Here is a 14,466-nt window from a genome sequence, read left to right as displayed (position 1 = left end):
CGGGACAAGAGACTTGTAGAAGGTTACCTAGTCAATAAGTGCTAGGACTAGGATTTTAGAGTACGTTTAACTCCAAATCTGGTGCTCCAGTGTTGAGGATAGGTGGAAACTGATATCTCACAGCCAAAGAGCAAAGGTTCTGCTTACCTTCAATCAAATAAAAATCTCTTCTGCTACCAGCAATTCCCCATGACAGAGCTCTTAATTGGTGCCCAGCCTCCACTTGTACATCAGGAAGAAACAAAAAAATAAAAAGGAATGGGCATCCTTGAATGGGCAACTGCATCTCTGGTCACAATAGGGATTGCTAATGCTGACCATCTGGCACTTTTCTAAGCACACATGTGTGTGATGAGCTGGAGCTGGCTCAGATTATCTCTTGATTAGTAAATTTTTAGGAATTTTGTGAGACAGTTATTAAACCATCAGTGGCTTCAGACAGCCATGGCAGGAATATTTACACTATGAACATTGGCAAACACTACAAATTAGGGCTCTCCCCATCTGCCACCAACCAAGATGTTTATTAAACATTTACTCTACACTGCTGATTATCCTTCACAACTCTACATATTATTCTCTTCCTTCCAATATGAAGAAGTTGAAACAAAGAAATATAAATAACTTTCCCAAGGCAGTATAGTTAGTAAGCACCAGAGCTGATGTTTGAACCCAAATCTGCTAACTGTAGAGGGTGTGCACCAACCAAAGCCCACCAAATCTCTGCAGGGAGGATGAAGCCAAGGTCACAACTTTGCCATTGAGTTCTTTGCCATTGAGTTCTTTGCCAACAATTTTCCCCCTCAGTCTAGGCAGAGGTGTGCCTCTGTTTTAGTGGCATTGGAGGTAGAAATGTTGACATGGTATGGTGGTAGAGAGAGGGATCCCACGGAGGGAAAGAGCTCATTAATTCTGCTGAGACTCTAGGGTCCATAGCCCACAGACAATTCATTAGCCACAAATTATGGTAAAGGGGGCAGGGGAATATCTATAGGAAATATGCCAACAATAGTCACCACTGTGGTAGGTAAAAGAGGTCACTCATTGCTTCTTTCTGTCAACAGGAAGAAAAAGGACAGTGTCTCTACTCCCACCTCCAGTGAGTCCCGGGCATCCTGATAGTCCTCTCAGGCTTATGATTCATCTATTCAGGACCTCAGTTTTTAAAGTTCTCAGCTTTCTCCTTTTATATTTAGTTATTCTGAGATGGAGCACACTGTAGTAACAGAGAATCATAAAGCTCTGGGTTTGGAGAGTACTTAGAACATTTAGCCAACCTTCATATAAGTGAATCGTTATGCTTCTCTTCCATTAGAAAGGGAGCCTATGAGATCAGCTAATAAATGGCATGTACTAGGTCCGTGGATCTACCCAGTAGTCATTTCTGCAGTCTCTAAATCTGTAACTGGAATGCACATGCTTGGCTGTTGGCAGAATCCCCACATAGTTCTTTAGTCTGTGGAGTACGAGCTACAGATTGAAGTGGAAGCCCTGAATCTACACCTCTTACCACAAAGACAGTGAATCAAGAACAATATCACAATTCAAGGGAAATGGCTGATTGAGGCCACCTTTAAAGGATGCGGGGGTTTGTTTCTATCATATTTCACATTTAATTCACCAGTCTGGTCACTACAAATATCAGATGCAACTTGAAAGATGACCAGACTAGCACAAACTCAACCAAGAAATAGCTGTAATTTCAGCTGTTGTGCCTGATTAGCACGGTTTCAGGTCCATGTTATATGGCTATTAATCTGGTGAATAATGTGTTCTTTTCTTTTCTTTTTGAGATGGAATCTCACTGTTGCCCAGGCTGGAGTGCAATGGCACGATCTTGGCTCACTGCAACCTCCCCCTCCCGGGTTCGAGCGATTCTCCTGCCTCAGCCTCCTGAGTAGCTGGGACTACAGGCGAACGCCACCACGCCTGGCTAATTTTTGTATTTTTAGTAGAGACAGGGTTTCACCATATTGATCAGACTGGTCTTTAACTCCTGACCTCGTGATCTGCCTGCCTCAGCCTCCCAAAATGCTGGGATTACAGACGTGAGCCACCGTGCCTGGCTGAATGTGTTCTTTTCAAATACTATCAGGAAGAAAGACCAAAGGCAGTTTGAATTTACAGGTATGGATATAAGTGTACATTTACATTTACATTTTTGCTTCAGTACCATGTTAAAACTCTCCCGTCATAATAGGGTCCAATGGGACATGGATGTGCTGCAAGTCCAGGCAAAAAAGCCTTGATTTACATCATTTGCTGATTTCTGCAGTGTAAATATTCTCACCATGGCCAATTTTAAACTGTCAATGTGAGATTACTGAAAATGCAGAGTTGTAGAGAAATGTACGGTAACACACCATTACACAGAATAATTTATAATACGAGGGTTTTTGTTTTTTGTTTTTTGTTTTTGAGGAATAAACAAACAGTCTTTATTAGGCTCAGACCAGAAGTCCATGGGTCTTGAGGAGACCTGTGTGTATTTGTCAGTTTTCTTTTTCATGTTCTTTTCCACCTATTTCTGTAGCCTCATAAGCTGTTTCTTCTTCTGGTAGTGGATCTTGGCCTTCTCCTTCCTCTTCTTCAGGGTGGCTGTCACTGCCTGGTACTTCCAGCTAACTTCATGAGCTCGGTGTCCAGGCGGACAAATTTTCTTGTAGGCTTCAGACACACAAGCTTGAGGGCAGCAGGAACCACCAAAGCTTTTTCTTGTCATGGGGCGGTGGAATGCCGTCAGACACCTTGAGGTGGTTGAGGGCGGCCTGGCCTTGGTGAGTCTTGTGGGGCAGTGGGCCTTGCACCATCCACCAGAAGATGCGGCTAGGGCCGAGAAATGGCAGGGCCTCGAGAAGGTGTTCATCCGCTTGCGGAGAAAGCCCAGGTACTTCAACTTGTTTCTGTAGAACTTGCCAGAAATGTTGATGCTCTCGCATTGTACGACCACCAGCTTCTGGCCTAGAGGGAGGGAAAGGGTTGGGAAGTGCTGAGGGTGCCATCTGAAGGCTCTCCCTCTACCTGTGACTGCACACAGACAGTGATGGGCACAGCAGAGTTCATGTTTAAATTAAAAGATAGCCTAATGGAAAATCACTTCCGAACCAGGAGGACCGCACCCCAGGAACGGGAGTGGCTGGCAGGTCTCAGAGCAGTGCATGGGGTTGGTCTCATGGCCATGAGACTCAAACGAAAGATGGTCATTTTTGCTCATCACCAATCCAGAATATTTTTATTATACAGACAACATTATTTAATATCTTTATTATATAGACATAACAGATATAAATAACCAGAAGAGTATAGAAAATATGGTAAGATAGTTAAATACCTAGAAAATGAAGAGCTTAGGGATTTGTTACCTATGCCTTAAAATAACTTATTTTAAAATAATAGTCATGTTTAACAACTGGTTTGCACAATTTCTGAAAATTTAACAGTTGGCTCCATGAGGCAGTATGAGCTAGCTGCATGCAGCACACCACTGGACGTGGACCTTCTGGACATTCCACAAAACATGACATCGTTCCACTGTATCAACAATATCTTATTAACCAAACAGAATGAGCCATGAGGGCAAGCATATTGGCAGCACTGGTAAGACAAATGCACTCCAGAGAGTGGGAAATACACCCTGTGAAGATTCAGCATCCTCCACATCTTTGAAGTTTTTAGACTTTGTGCCAGGACATCCCTCTAAAGTAAGAACACATTATTGCATTTCACACTTAACACCAGTAATGCAGAATTGGAAAGAGATGCACAGTAACACACTATTACACAGAAGAATTTATAATACAGAGGTGTTTTTTGGAATAAACAGTCTTTATTAGGCTCAGACCAGGAGTCCATAGGTCTTGAGGAGAACTGTGTGTATTTGTCAGTTTTCTTCTCCACGTTCTTTTCTGCCTGTTTCTGTAGCCTCATAGGCTGTTTCTTCTTCCAGCAGTGAATCTTGGTCTTCTTCTTCCTCTTCTCCAGGGTAGAGAATGCTTGGTTGTCCTATTTAGGATCTAGAGGAAACATATTCCACACTCATGGGAATACCACATGGAACAGTTTACTAGCGACTGACTGAAGCCCAGAGCAGACCTGGGGTCCGCAGCTGTTCTAAGCTGTCATATCAGCCGTGTGGTAGTGCTTTGGTCATGTGACTCAATAGACTCTGGGGCACTAAAGGTATCAGTGGTGGGAAAAGATACAGTGTGGCATTTTGGGCAAGTCTTGAAAGGAAAATCACAACATAGATCCCTGGGGTTCTTCATGAAATCTATGCTGTCTGCTGCAGGAAAGTAAACCCCATTAGGAAACAAGTCCTAGCCTGCTCTTGGGCCTTACTAGAGACAGAGCTCCTGATCATGAGACATCAAATGGCTATTAGGCTACAACTGTCCATCATGAGCTGGGTCCTGTCAAATCAATCAAGTGATGAGGTCTGGTGGTTGCAACATCATCAGTTGTAAGAGAGAAGTCGTATATTCTGCATCAGTCGTGGGCAGAACTGGAGGGTAAATGCAAGGTGCTGAAGTGGGGGGCCCAGATTCCCATGTCCTCCACGCTGTGGCCTTGGTACTTCCCAACTTGCTCATACCAGTGGCTCATGGGAGTGTTCTAGTTATTTATTGCTGCATAACAAAGTCTCCCCAAATTTAATGGCTTAAATGAACACAAACCTTATTGTATCTCACATGTTGTGGGCCAAGAATTTGGAACGAAATTGGCTGGGTTTCCTTATATTCCATGTTGCATCAGCTGGGATCCCTTGGAAGTATTCAGCTGGCAGATGGACTGCTCTAGAGGGTCCGAGACAGCTTCACTCACATGCCTGGCTCCTTGGTGGGTTCACTGTAAGTTTGGGCTCATTTTTTCTGTCTTCATGCTATCTCAGGGTCTTTCTACATGGTCTGCCCAGCATGATAGACTTTTTACTTGGAAATTCAGGACTCCAGGATAGCAAGGAGGAACAGCCAGTTCTCTTACAGGCTGGCCCCAGAGCTGGCATGGTGTCACTTCTGCCATGCTGTTTTTGTCAAAACAGTCATAGACTAGCACAGATTCAAGGGGAGGGGAAATAGATAGCCCTCCTCATGGGATGATTGTCCGATAGTTTGCAGCCATCTTTAATCTGTTAAGGCAGGAGGGGTACTTTATGATTGGCTAATGGAGGAAAAGTAAGATGACCTTGGTTCATGGATGTATCTGCTCAACACATTGGTGTGAGCTGAAAATGGACTGCTGCTGCATTATAGCCGCACTCAAGAGTAGTTCTGGAAGACAGTAGAAATTGTAAATCTTCCCAATGGGCAAAGCTTTGAGTAGTCCACCTGATTATCTATTTTGTGTAGAAAGAATAATGGCCTAATGGAAGAATATTTGTGAATACATGGACAGTGGCAAATGGCTTGGTTGGTTGGTCAAGTGCTTGGAAGGAGGAGGTTTAGAAGATGAAGAACAATGAAATTTGAGGAAGAGGCGCTTGGATGGATTTATGAAAATGGGAAATCTTTTTATTTATGAAATTGGGAAAATTGTGAATATCTTTGTGTTACATGCTAATGCCCACTAGAAAGCATCCACAATAGAAGAGGCTCTAAACCTCTTCTAAACCAAGTAAACAGTGACTATAGGCCAGTTCACACTAAGCAGCCTTCTCCACAGGCCACCCTAGTGCTGGTAAAAATGGACTTATGAAGGCAGTAACTATGGTGGCAGGATGCAGGTCTGTATGTGTTCAACAGCATGGCTTTCACTCACCAACACTGATCTAACTCCTGCAGCTACTGAACGTCCAGCCTGCCAGAAACATGCAAATGCTGCCCTTGATATGGCACTATATTCTGGGCATGAGTTTGCAGGTCCAGGATTCAAATTGGATGCTGCGCAATGCGAAAGGGCTCTGTGTATTTGTAGAAAACCCCCAAACTGACCATTTTCTCCTACTATATTCTCAACATTCAACACTTCTAGTCACCAAAACATGTTGGTTTTTATTTTATTTTATTTTGTTTTATTTTATTATTTTTTGAGATGGAAGTCTTGCTCTGTTGCCCAGGTTGGAGTGCAGTAGCGCGATCTCGGCTCACTGCAAGCTCTGCCTCCTGGGTTCATGCCATTCTCCTGCCTCAGCCTCCCGAGTAGCTGGGACTACAGGCGTCTGCCACCATGCCTGGCTGATTTTTTGTATTTTTAGTAGAGACGGGGTTTCACCTTGTTAGCCAGGATGGTCTTGATCTCCTGACCTTGTGATCCGCCCGCCTCAGCCTCCCAAAGTGCTGGGATTACAGGGCTGAGCCACCGCGCCCGGCCAACATGTTGGTTTTTCTTCCAGACTGACCAATACATTCTTCAGTGGACACCAACTTGGTGTCCTATAATTCAATTCAATTCACTTCTGACATTATTCACCTGGAGATACAGTGAGATCCCACAGGTTAAAGGATCCCATAAGACTGCTCCCCACTTCAGATGCCAATCACAAGTCCAAGCTTCTGGAACTTCTGACCTACTGGGAACCCTATTGGGGGTTCCCACAATCCCCTCCTTGGGTTTGATGATTTATTAGAGCAGTTCACAGAATACATGAAAGCTCTTTAGTTCAATTTACCAGTTTATTATAAAGGATATTCCAAAGGATACAAATGAACAACAAAATAGAAGAGATGTACAGGAAAAGGTGTGTGGGAAGGGTTACAGAGCTTCTGGGGCATGCTTCCCTCTCAGCATTTCTGTGTGTGCACCAGCCTGGAAGTTCTCGGAGCTCTGTAGTTCAGGGATTTTTGTGGAGGCTTCATCAAATAGGTATAGTTGATTATTAACTCAATGTCTAGCCACTCTCGATTTTCTGGAAGATGAGGGTAGAGCTGAAAGTTTCAAACTTCTAATCATGGCTTGGTCCTTCTAGTCAGAGTCCCCATTCAGGGGTCCACCAAGGGGTCACCTCATTAGAACAAAAGATGCTCCTGTTACCCAGGAAATTCCAAGGGATTAGAGCTCAATGTTAGGAACTGACATATTTGGTCAAAGACCAAATATTAGAACAAAAGACTCTCCTAGCACCCCTATTGCTCAGGGAATTACAAGGGCCTTAGGAACTCTGTGCCAGGAACTGGGATCAAAGGCCAAATATGTATATCTTATTATATCACAGTATTACAGCCTCTTGGCCACCGCATTATTCTGCAGCCCATGACTGCAATAGCTTTTTGGATTATATTCAGATGCTTTTCACATGTGGCGACAGACTCAAGTACCATACTCAGTGATGACCTCAGAATTACATGTCATTTTGCTATGAGTCTCTCCCAAGTTTAGCTTTTTGAAAAATCTTTTGGTTTCATATTATATTATGGGATATATTAGCAATCTCTGATAGTTTTGTGGCATATTAAATATTCATGGATGAAGCAGCTTTGGGAGTCGATAATGGATAGGGTGTTTATAACTAACCTAATTTAAATTTTATTCTAGTTACTACATTACTATGGCTATTTTGCCTGGCAATTAATGAAGAGCACTGGAACTGATTCCTACTGGGGCATAAACTTGTAGCCACTTCTGCCTTGAACCTATTAGCTGCTTAAAATTTACACACACGCACACACAATTTATTTTGAATATGTAAAGCACACACAGCTGTAACTTTTAAAAGACAGGCAAAAATATAAAGTGAAAAGCAGATTTCTCTTCCATGTCTGCTCTTCTTCAAGTTACTGCTGTCGATGATGTCGTAGGGCTCACTAGCTCCAGAAACAGCTTCTTCTGCAGGAACCTGGGAGGCTTCCAAGACACAAAGGGATTTTACTTCCTGCTGAACGATGTTGGTGATGGCTTTCTTGACTCCTCTAGACCTTGCGACCGCCGGATCCCAGTTGGCGTAATCTGCCACAGTCTTTGGAAGGAGCAGGCATCATGGGCCCAGAGCTTGAGCCGATTTCTTCTCCTTGACACGGCGATCTTGTCTAGGGGAGGCTGGCACAGAGGTCTGCAACCATGGGCCAGCTCCGCCCTGCTCTGCTGTTAGCCCGCGCTGGAGGCCAATGCTTTCGTGAGGACGCAGGCCCTAGGATTTCTTTCTGTAAATATAGTCTATCCTCCATTCCCACAGGTTCTGCATCCACAAGCAAACATGAATTGAAAATACAATATTCTCAGGATGCTAAACTCATGGATGTGAGAACCGACTTTTTGTATTTGTGAGTTCTGCAAGGTCAACTTTGGGACTTCAGCATCTGCAGATTTTGGTATCTGAGGGGTGTCCTGGAACTAATTCCCTGGGGATACTGAGGGGTGACTGTAATAAATATTCATTAAATACCTACTGTGCCAGATACTATGCCAGGCACTAAGAGTATAAGGATAAGTGAGCCAAAACCTTGACCCTCACTTTCCTTACTGTGTACTTTGAGAGGTAGACAATTAAAAAGATCCTGTTACTTCATGGGAAGTGCTTTTTGTTGGTGGTAGAGAGGAGCTGGAGGGGAGAGTCTTCCAAAGAGAGGGAGGAGCACATTCAAAGGCTAAAGGTGGCAGAGAGCCTGGTGTGGTTCATACACTTGCACTTGCAGGTAGTTGTGTGAACTTGCAGGATTCTAGGTGGTTGAGCCTTAGGAGGTGGGGATGGTAAAGTCTGGAAAACAGGAACCCGATCTAGGAGTTTGGGCTCCACATTTTATTGCAGGGGGAATCTATATATTATTTTTGGCTAAGGGAGTAACATATTCAAATTTGTATTTTGGAATGATTACTCTGGTTCAACATGGATAATCAATTTGAATCGGTCAAGACTGGAGGCAAAGAGCCAGTTAGTAGTCATTCATATCATCCACCAAATATTTCTGGTTCCCTTTCCTGCCACATGATTGGTTTATTTCCCCTCACCTTGAAGTTATATGTAGCCATGAGATTTGCTTTGGCAAATGACCAATGAGTCAAAGTGTTATGCCACTTCCGATTGGAAACTAAGTGCTAGTTTGCCATTTGTCATGCTTATTATTTCCTTCTTTCCCAGCACCTAGGAGTGTTTGAGATGGTGGGTGTTCTGTCAGTCCACATCTTGGGGTGAGGATGACAAGGCAGAACCTCTGGTTGGATGACAATGGGCATGCAGCAGCAGCAAGAAATAAACCTATGCTGTTTCAAGTCACTGAGGATTGGTATTGTTATCACAGCATAACCTCTTTCCTGACAGGAAAGAGGAGAGAATGGTTCAGTTCTAAACAGATTTTTCCATCACACTCTCCATTCCATTCATGTGAGGCTTTGAGAAGGCAATGAATGTAGATCAACTTGAAAAAGGAAATAAGATTTCATAGAAGTTGGGGCTTACACTGCTGCTCCCTTTTTTCTGAGGCTCCATCCAGGCTCCATTGCAGCACTTTATTACTTACAATTGGATTTCATTTTTGTGCCTGGCTAGTAGAGGTTGGTCAGAATTTCAGAACTGCACTAGAAAATGGATGCAGGACAGCTGTTAGCACTGTGTAGCCACTGAAGAGCAGACTCACAACTCCTCATGGTCACTTCATGCAGAGGTTGAGAAGAGGTAAAGGAAAATCATCTCCAGGAATGGGAGCGCATTTTCAGGATTTGGCAGGCGATTAGTGTTGTGATCCCTGGAAAGCTGGATGATCAGGAAACCTACTAGGACTGGAAAAATAGAGTTTTCTGCCTGATAACCCATTTGGGTATAAATCCTAATGATGTTGGTATATTTATAATGGTGTAAAACCAACAGCATGCACTTGGTAAGTTAACAGATATGCAGCTCAATTTAGGTCTAACAAATTGCTGTGTGCTCTTGGGTGAAATTACTAAATTCTCTGAGTGTCAGCTTCCTGTCAGTCCACCTCAAGCAAGTGGAGATGAACCATCCTGATGACAAAGGAAAGAAGACATTGTCAGAATCAGAAGTGGCTGGGCGCCATGGTTCACTCCTATAATCCCAGCACTTTGGGAGGCCAAGGCGGGCGGATCACCTGAGGTCAGGAGTTTGAGACCAGCCTGGCCAACATGGTGAAACCCTGTCTCTACTAAAAATAAAAAATTAGCTGGGCATGGTGGCATGTGCCTGTAGTCCCAGCTACTCGGGAAGCTGGGGCAGAAGAATCACTTGAACCCGGGAGGCGGAGGTTGCAGGGAGCCAAGATCGCACCACTGCACTCCAGCCTGGGCGACAGAGTGAGACTCCATCTCAAAAAAAAATAAAAAAGAATCACAAGTGATGGTAAAATGATGATGATAATGTAACAATCGGAGAGGGGTTACATAACCAGAAATAGGCATGGTGCATTTGGAGAACCTGTAGTGGAGAAGAGAGTTAAAAACCAAATTGAAAAGAAAATAAAAATATAGAAATTAAATATTAAAAATGGGCAGGTATGATAATCTTTTTGAGCTTTAGATGTTAATTAAAGATACCTACCTCCTCTTACCTGACTCTTAGTCTTTCTCTGTCTCTTTCTCTCTCTCACACACACTCATATACTGTGACCCATTGTAAACACTTTGATGGGTGTATGAAAGGTAGTATACTTGGGAGCTCAAACTTGTTCACAAAAGGATAAATAATTTCTTCTTAATTTAGAAAGCACATTAAGCAGCTCTCCCTCAGCTTTGTGTGAGCCCCATTTCCTTCCCCAGCAATCTCCTGAATGCCCTGGTTACCTCCTTGTTCCTCAGGGTGTATATGAGAGGGTTAAGTGAAGGAGTGCCCACTGTGTAGAAGAGACCAAAGAACTTGCCCCTCTCTTGGGCATAGGGATTTTTGGGCTGGAGGCAGACAGCAATGACTGAGCTGTAGAAGAGGGTGACCACAGTGAGATGGGAGGAGCAGGTCCCAAAAGCTTTCCTCTGCCCTTTTGCAGTTAGTCCTTAGCACTGCCCAGGCAATGGCTCCATAAGAGACAAGGATGAGGCTGAGGCACAGCCAAGATGAAGACACTGGCAACAGCCATCTGGATCTCATTGTAGGAGGTGTCTTCACAGGAGAGTCGAATTAGAGCTGGGATCTCACAGACAAAATCATCCACCTGCTGATGGGGGCAGAAAGGCAGGCGCAGGGTGGATGGTGTCTGGACCACTGACTCTAACAGCCCAATGACCCAGGCCACAGATGCCAGCTGCCAGCACAGGCAGAGGTGGACGATGGTGGCATGGCGCAGGGGCTTGAAGATAGCCATGTAGCGGTCAAAGGCCATCACCGTCAGGAGGATGCACTCAGTGGGCCCCAGGGACAGGAAGATGAAAAACTGGACAGAGCAGCCCAGTAAGATGATGGTCTTCTTTGGCTCCCAGAGGTTGACCAACATCCAGGGGACACAACTTATGGTGAAACAGAGGTCCAAGAAGGAGAGGTTGGAGAGGAAAAAGTACATTGGAGAGTGGAGCCTGGGGTCCAGCACAGACAGCAGGATGATGAGTGTGTTGCCCACTAGGGTTAGGAGGTAGGAAGTGAAGACAACCACGAAGAGAGTCCTTTCCAGTGCTGGGTGTTCAGAGAAGCCCAGAAGGAGAAAGCCTGGTGCGGAGCTTTGGTTAACCATGGCCTGTTCCTGTCTGTATCTGGAAGGATGGGGCTGTCACCCCAGTGTGATTCAGCCTGTCTTATTAAAACTCAGCCTGGGTGTTTGTGAGGTCCCAGTAGGTGAGTGTTTCTCTTCTGTCTCTGCTCGCCCAGCGTTCCTTTCCCAGTCTCATCACCATCAAGCAGCTCCTTCTCATCCCCTGTTCCTTCTGATCAAACATTGTCTAGTGGGAGTGAGGAAACCGTTAATGTGCTCAACAATGGATTGAGCCTCACACTGGTGCCTCTGACTTCCTGGTTGAATGCAAAACGTCTGATGTGAAGCATAGATCAGCTAACTAGTTAGTTTTTATTAATTTTGCAAAAATTTATTAAGTACCTATTATGTTCTGATCGCTATGCTACTACTGAATTTTCCCTTTGTTATGTGTGGAAGGAAATACAAAGAAATGTGTGTTCAGTGAGTTTCCTAATTGTAAACATTACTAGAGAATTCATCATGTTTTCTAGTGGTGCGCATAAATTTTCTCAAATCATTCACATTCTATCTACTTTACACTTTTGCAAGAGATTTGACCAGTGATAGAAATGTGGACTGTGGAGATTTCTTCTGTATGTGAAATGACTCAACTGCTAGAAAGATCAGTCAGGTGATTTAGGTCTTTCAAAAAAAATTATGACTTATTAAACTAAGAACAAACATTTCTCCTGCAAATGAAATGTCCTGCCTAAATTTTCCGTTATGTGTAATATGTAAAAATAAGAAAAAATATAATGTCAGTCAGAAAGATTATTTTCTGGTTCTATAACTGCAAAAAAATCCTGAAGAATTGATGTTTGGTGATAGAAAGCTGAAATAGATTTCAATATCCTCGATAAAATATAGTAGTAAAAACATACCATGTTGAGTTTGGGACATGTAAGTAGAATTTTGCTTTTGAAAATGCTCGGTTAATTTTATTCACATGCAATTAAAAACCTTTGATTTTGAAATAAGTTAAAACTTACAGAAAAGTTGTAAGTGTAGTTCCAAGAACTTCTATATAACCTTTATCAAATTCATCAATTTTTAGTATTTTTACTCATTTTCACTATCATTATACTCAATATGTTTATGTATTTTCATTTTTACTCTGAGTCACTTGGGAATAACTTGTGGACATCATGCCTCTTTCTCCTTATTGTCTTAGTATTCATTTTCTTCAACAAGATGATCTTAATTAACACTGTACAGCAATTAAATTCAATAAACTTAAAATTGATACAGTATTGTTATGTAACACACAGTCCATATTCTTATTTTCTCTATGTCCCAATAATGTTCTTTGTAGGATTTTTTTTTTTTTCCACGTAGGATCCAGTTGAGAGTCACATATTGTACTTAGATGTCAGGTCTGACTTTATCCTCTTTAGTAGCCTATCCTAAGTCACTGAAGTAAGGAGTCTACTTCAAATTATTGAACAATGTGGTCATTCAAGGCAGAGGAGCTTATGGGCTGGAAGAAAGAGTAGTCTCATGGCTTTGAAAAACCCTGGGTAGTACATTCAACATCAGCAGAAAACTTGAAACATTGCAGGCAAATAAGGCAAAAATATTGGGGTAGGGGGCTAGAGGTGAGAGATAGATCTGTAAAGAAAATGAGTAGGGTGGTTGAGTGAATCAGGGAATGCTTCCTGGAGGAGGGGACTGTGTTTTTGAGAAGGTGAAGAGAGTTTCAGCACACAGGGCCAACTCAGATGTGGGTGGACGGTGGCAGCCACTCTGGCAGTTGAGAGGCAGGAACTGGGCAAGTTGATGGGGAGGTGGCTGGAGAGGCTATAGGTTGGCAGCATCTACCCATTGCAGTGTCTCTTTTTTGTGTGTTTAAAAGCCCCAACTCATCTTTTTATTTGTTCAATCTGTTTATATTTGTCTCTTTTTTCTTTTCCTTCCTCCTATATTCTTTTTACTCTGAGAAAAATTTTTCCTTTAAAATATTGTTAAATATTTTAACAAAAGATTGTTTAAATCTGAAAAGCCTTCTGCGTGCCCTTCCCTAATCATACCTACTACCTACTCCTGAAGACGCAACGACTGTTTCAATTATTACTTTTACAAAATCATTCCTATATTGTCTTATAACATTACACCCTTTGTGTTGGTAAAAAATAGCCAACTCCTCCTTATTTATCTGTCAACCATCATTCTAATACACTTTCTGCATCCCTCTCTTACACTCTTATACTCTTGGTAATTCATTGCTTCACTCTATGTCATTTTTCAGTCTCTTCAATTTACATAGTTCTTTGACTCTCTTTCTGTTCTCTCTTGTTCTGTGTTTCACAACGTATATTTATTCTCACTCTCTTTCTTCTGGTCTTTTTAATTTTTCTTGGACACCCATAAAAGTCCAGTACAACTTTACTCTCTTCCTATTAATTTCATATTCACGGATGTATTTATTTCTTTATTAATCACCAAAGACCTAGTTGTGTACTAGGTGCTACAAGGGAATGAAATATCAATTCTTTTCTCCAATTCATTAGTGAAAACCACGTTAATACTTTGGCAGCTACCATCTGTTGTGTGCTTCCTATACACTAGGCACCGTGCTAAACATTTCCTGAATACTTGGTTCTCATAACTCTTTGAGGTAGTTAATATCATCTTCCTTTTACAGAAGAAGAAATGGTCGCAGAGAGGTTAAGTAGCTTGCCCAAGGTTACATAGCCGGTAAAGACCAGGCCTGGAGTCTGAGTCCTGTTTGATTCCAAATCTGGTGCTCCTGGGGTAGCTCTACCATTGACGATATGTGGACATTAATGGACAGTAGGAGAAGAATAAACTTATAACTTTTCCTCAATCATGTCAGAATCTCCCCATTGCCTGCTGCCGGAGCTTCTCCCTGACAACGAGCTTCTAGACTGAGTGAGCCTCTAGTTAATCCTCACAATGAAATCTACAA

At 42.8% G+C, this 14,466-nt stretch overlaps 1 non-coding gene and 2 pseudogenes across 2 annotated transcripts; all 3 read right to left on the bottom strand.

Moving 5' to 3' along the window:
• Positions 1-1,795: 1,795 nt before the first annotated feature.
• LOC129397936 (putative ribosomal protein uL13-like) lies at positions 1,796-3,259 on the bottom strand (annotated as a pseudogene). The gene has a single exon (XR_008955655.2). The product of XR_008955655.2 is annotated as a putative ribosomal protein uL13-like (transcript).
• On the bottom strand, positions 3,141-3,224 carry LOC112440239 (small nucleolar RNA Z195/SNORD33/SNORD32 family). Its single transcript, XR_003028414.2, has one exon. It is a non-coding gene; the product is annotated as a small nucleolar RNA Z195/SNORD33/SNORD32 family (small nucleolar RNA).
• A 1,093-nt stretch (positions 3,260-4,352) lies between the features above and the next one.
• Positions 4,353-13,778, bottom strand: LOC117980557 (olfactory receptor 2H2-like; annotated as a pseudogene).
• Positions 13,779-14,466: the final 688 nt, after the last annotated feature.

This window comes from Pan paniscus, chromosome 5 (genome assembly GCF_029289425.2).
Source record: "Pan paniscus chromosome 5, NHGRI_mPanPan1-v2.0_pri, whole genome shotgun sequence".
NCBI lineage: Eukaryota > Metazoa > Chordata > Mammalia > Primates > Hominidae > Pan > Pan paniscus.
The sequence above is the reverse complement of the archived record's forward strand: the minus strand, read 5'-3'. Positions and strand labels throughout refer to the sequence as shown.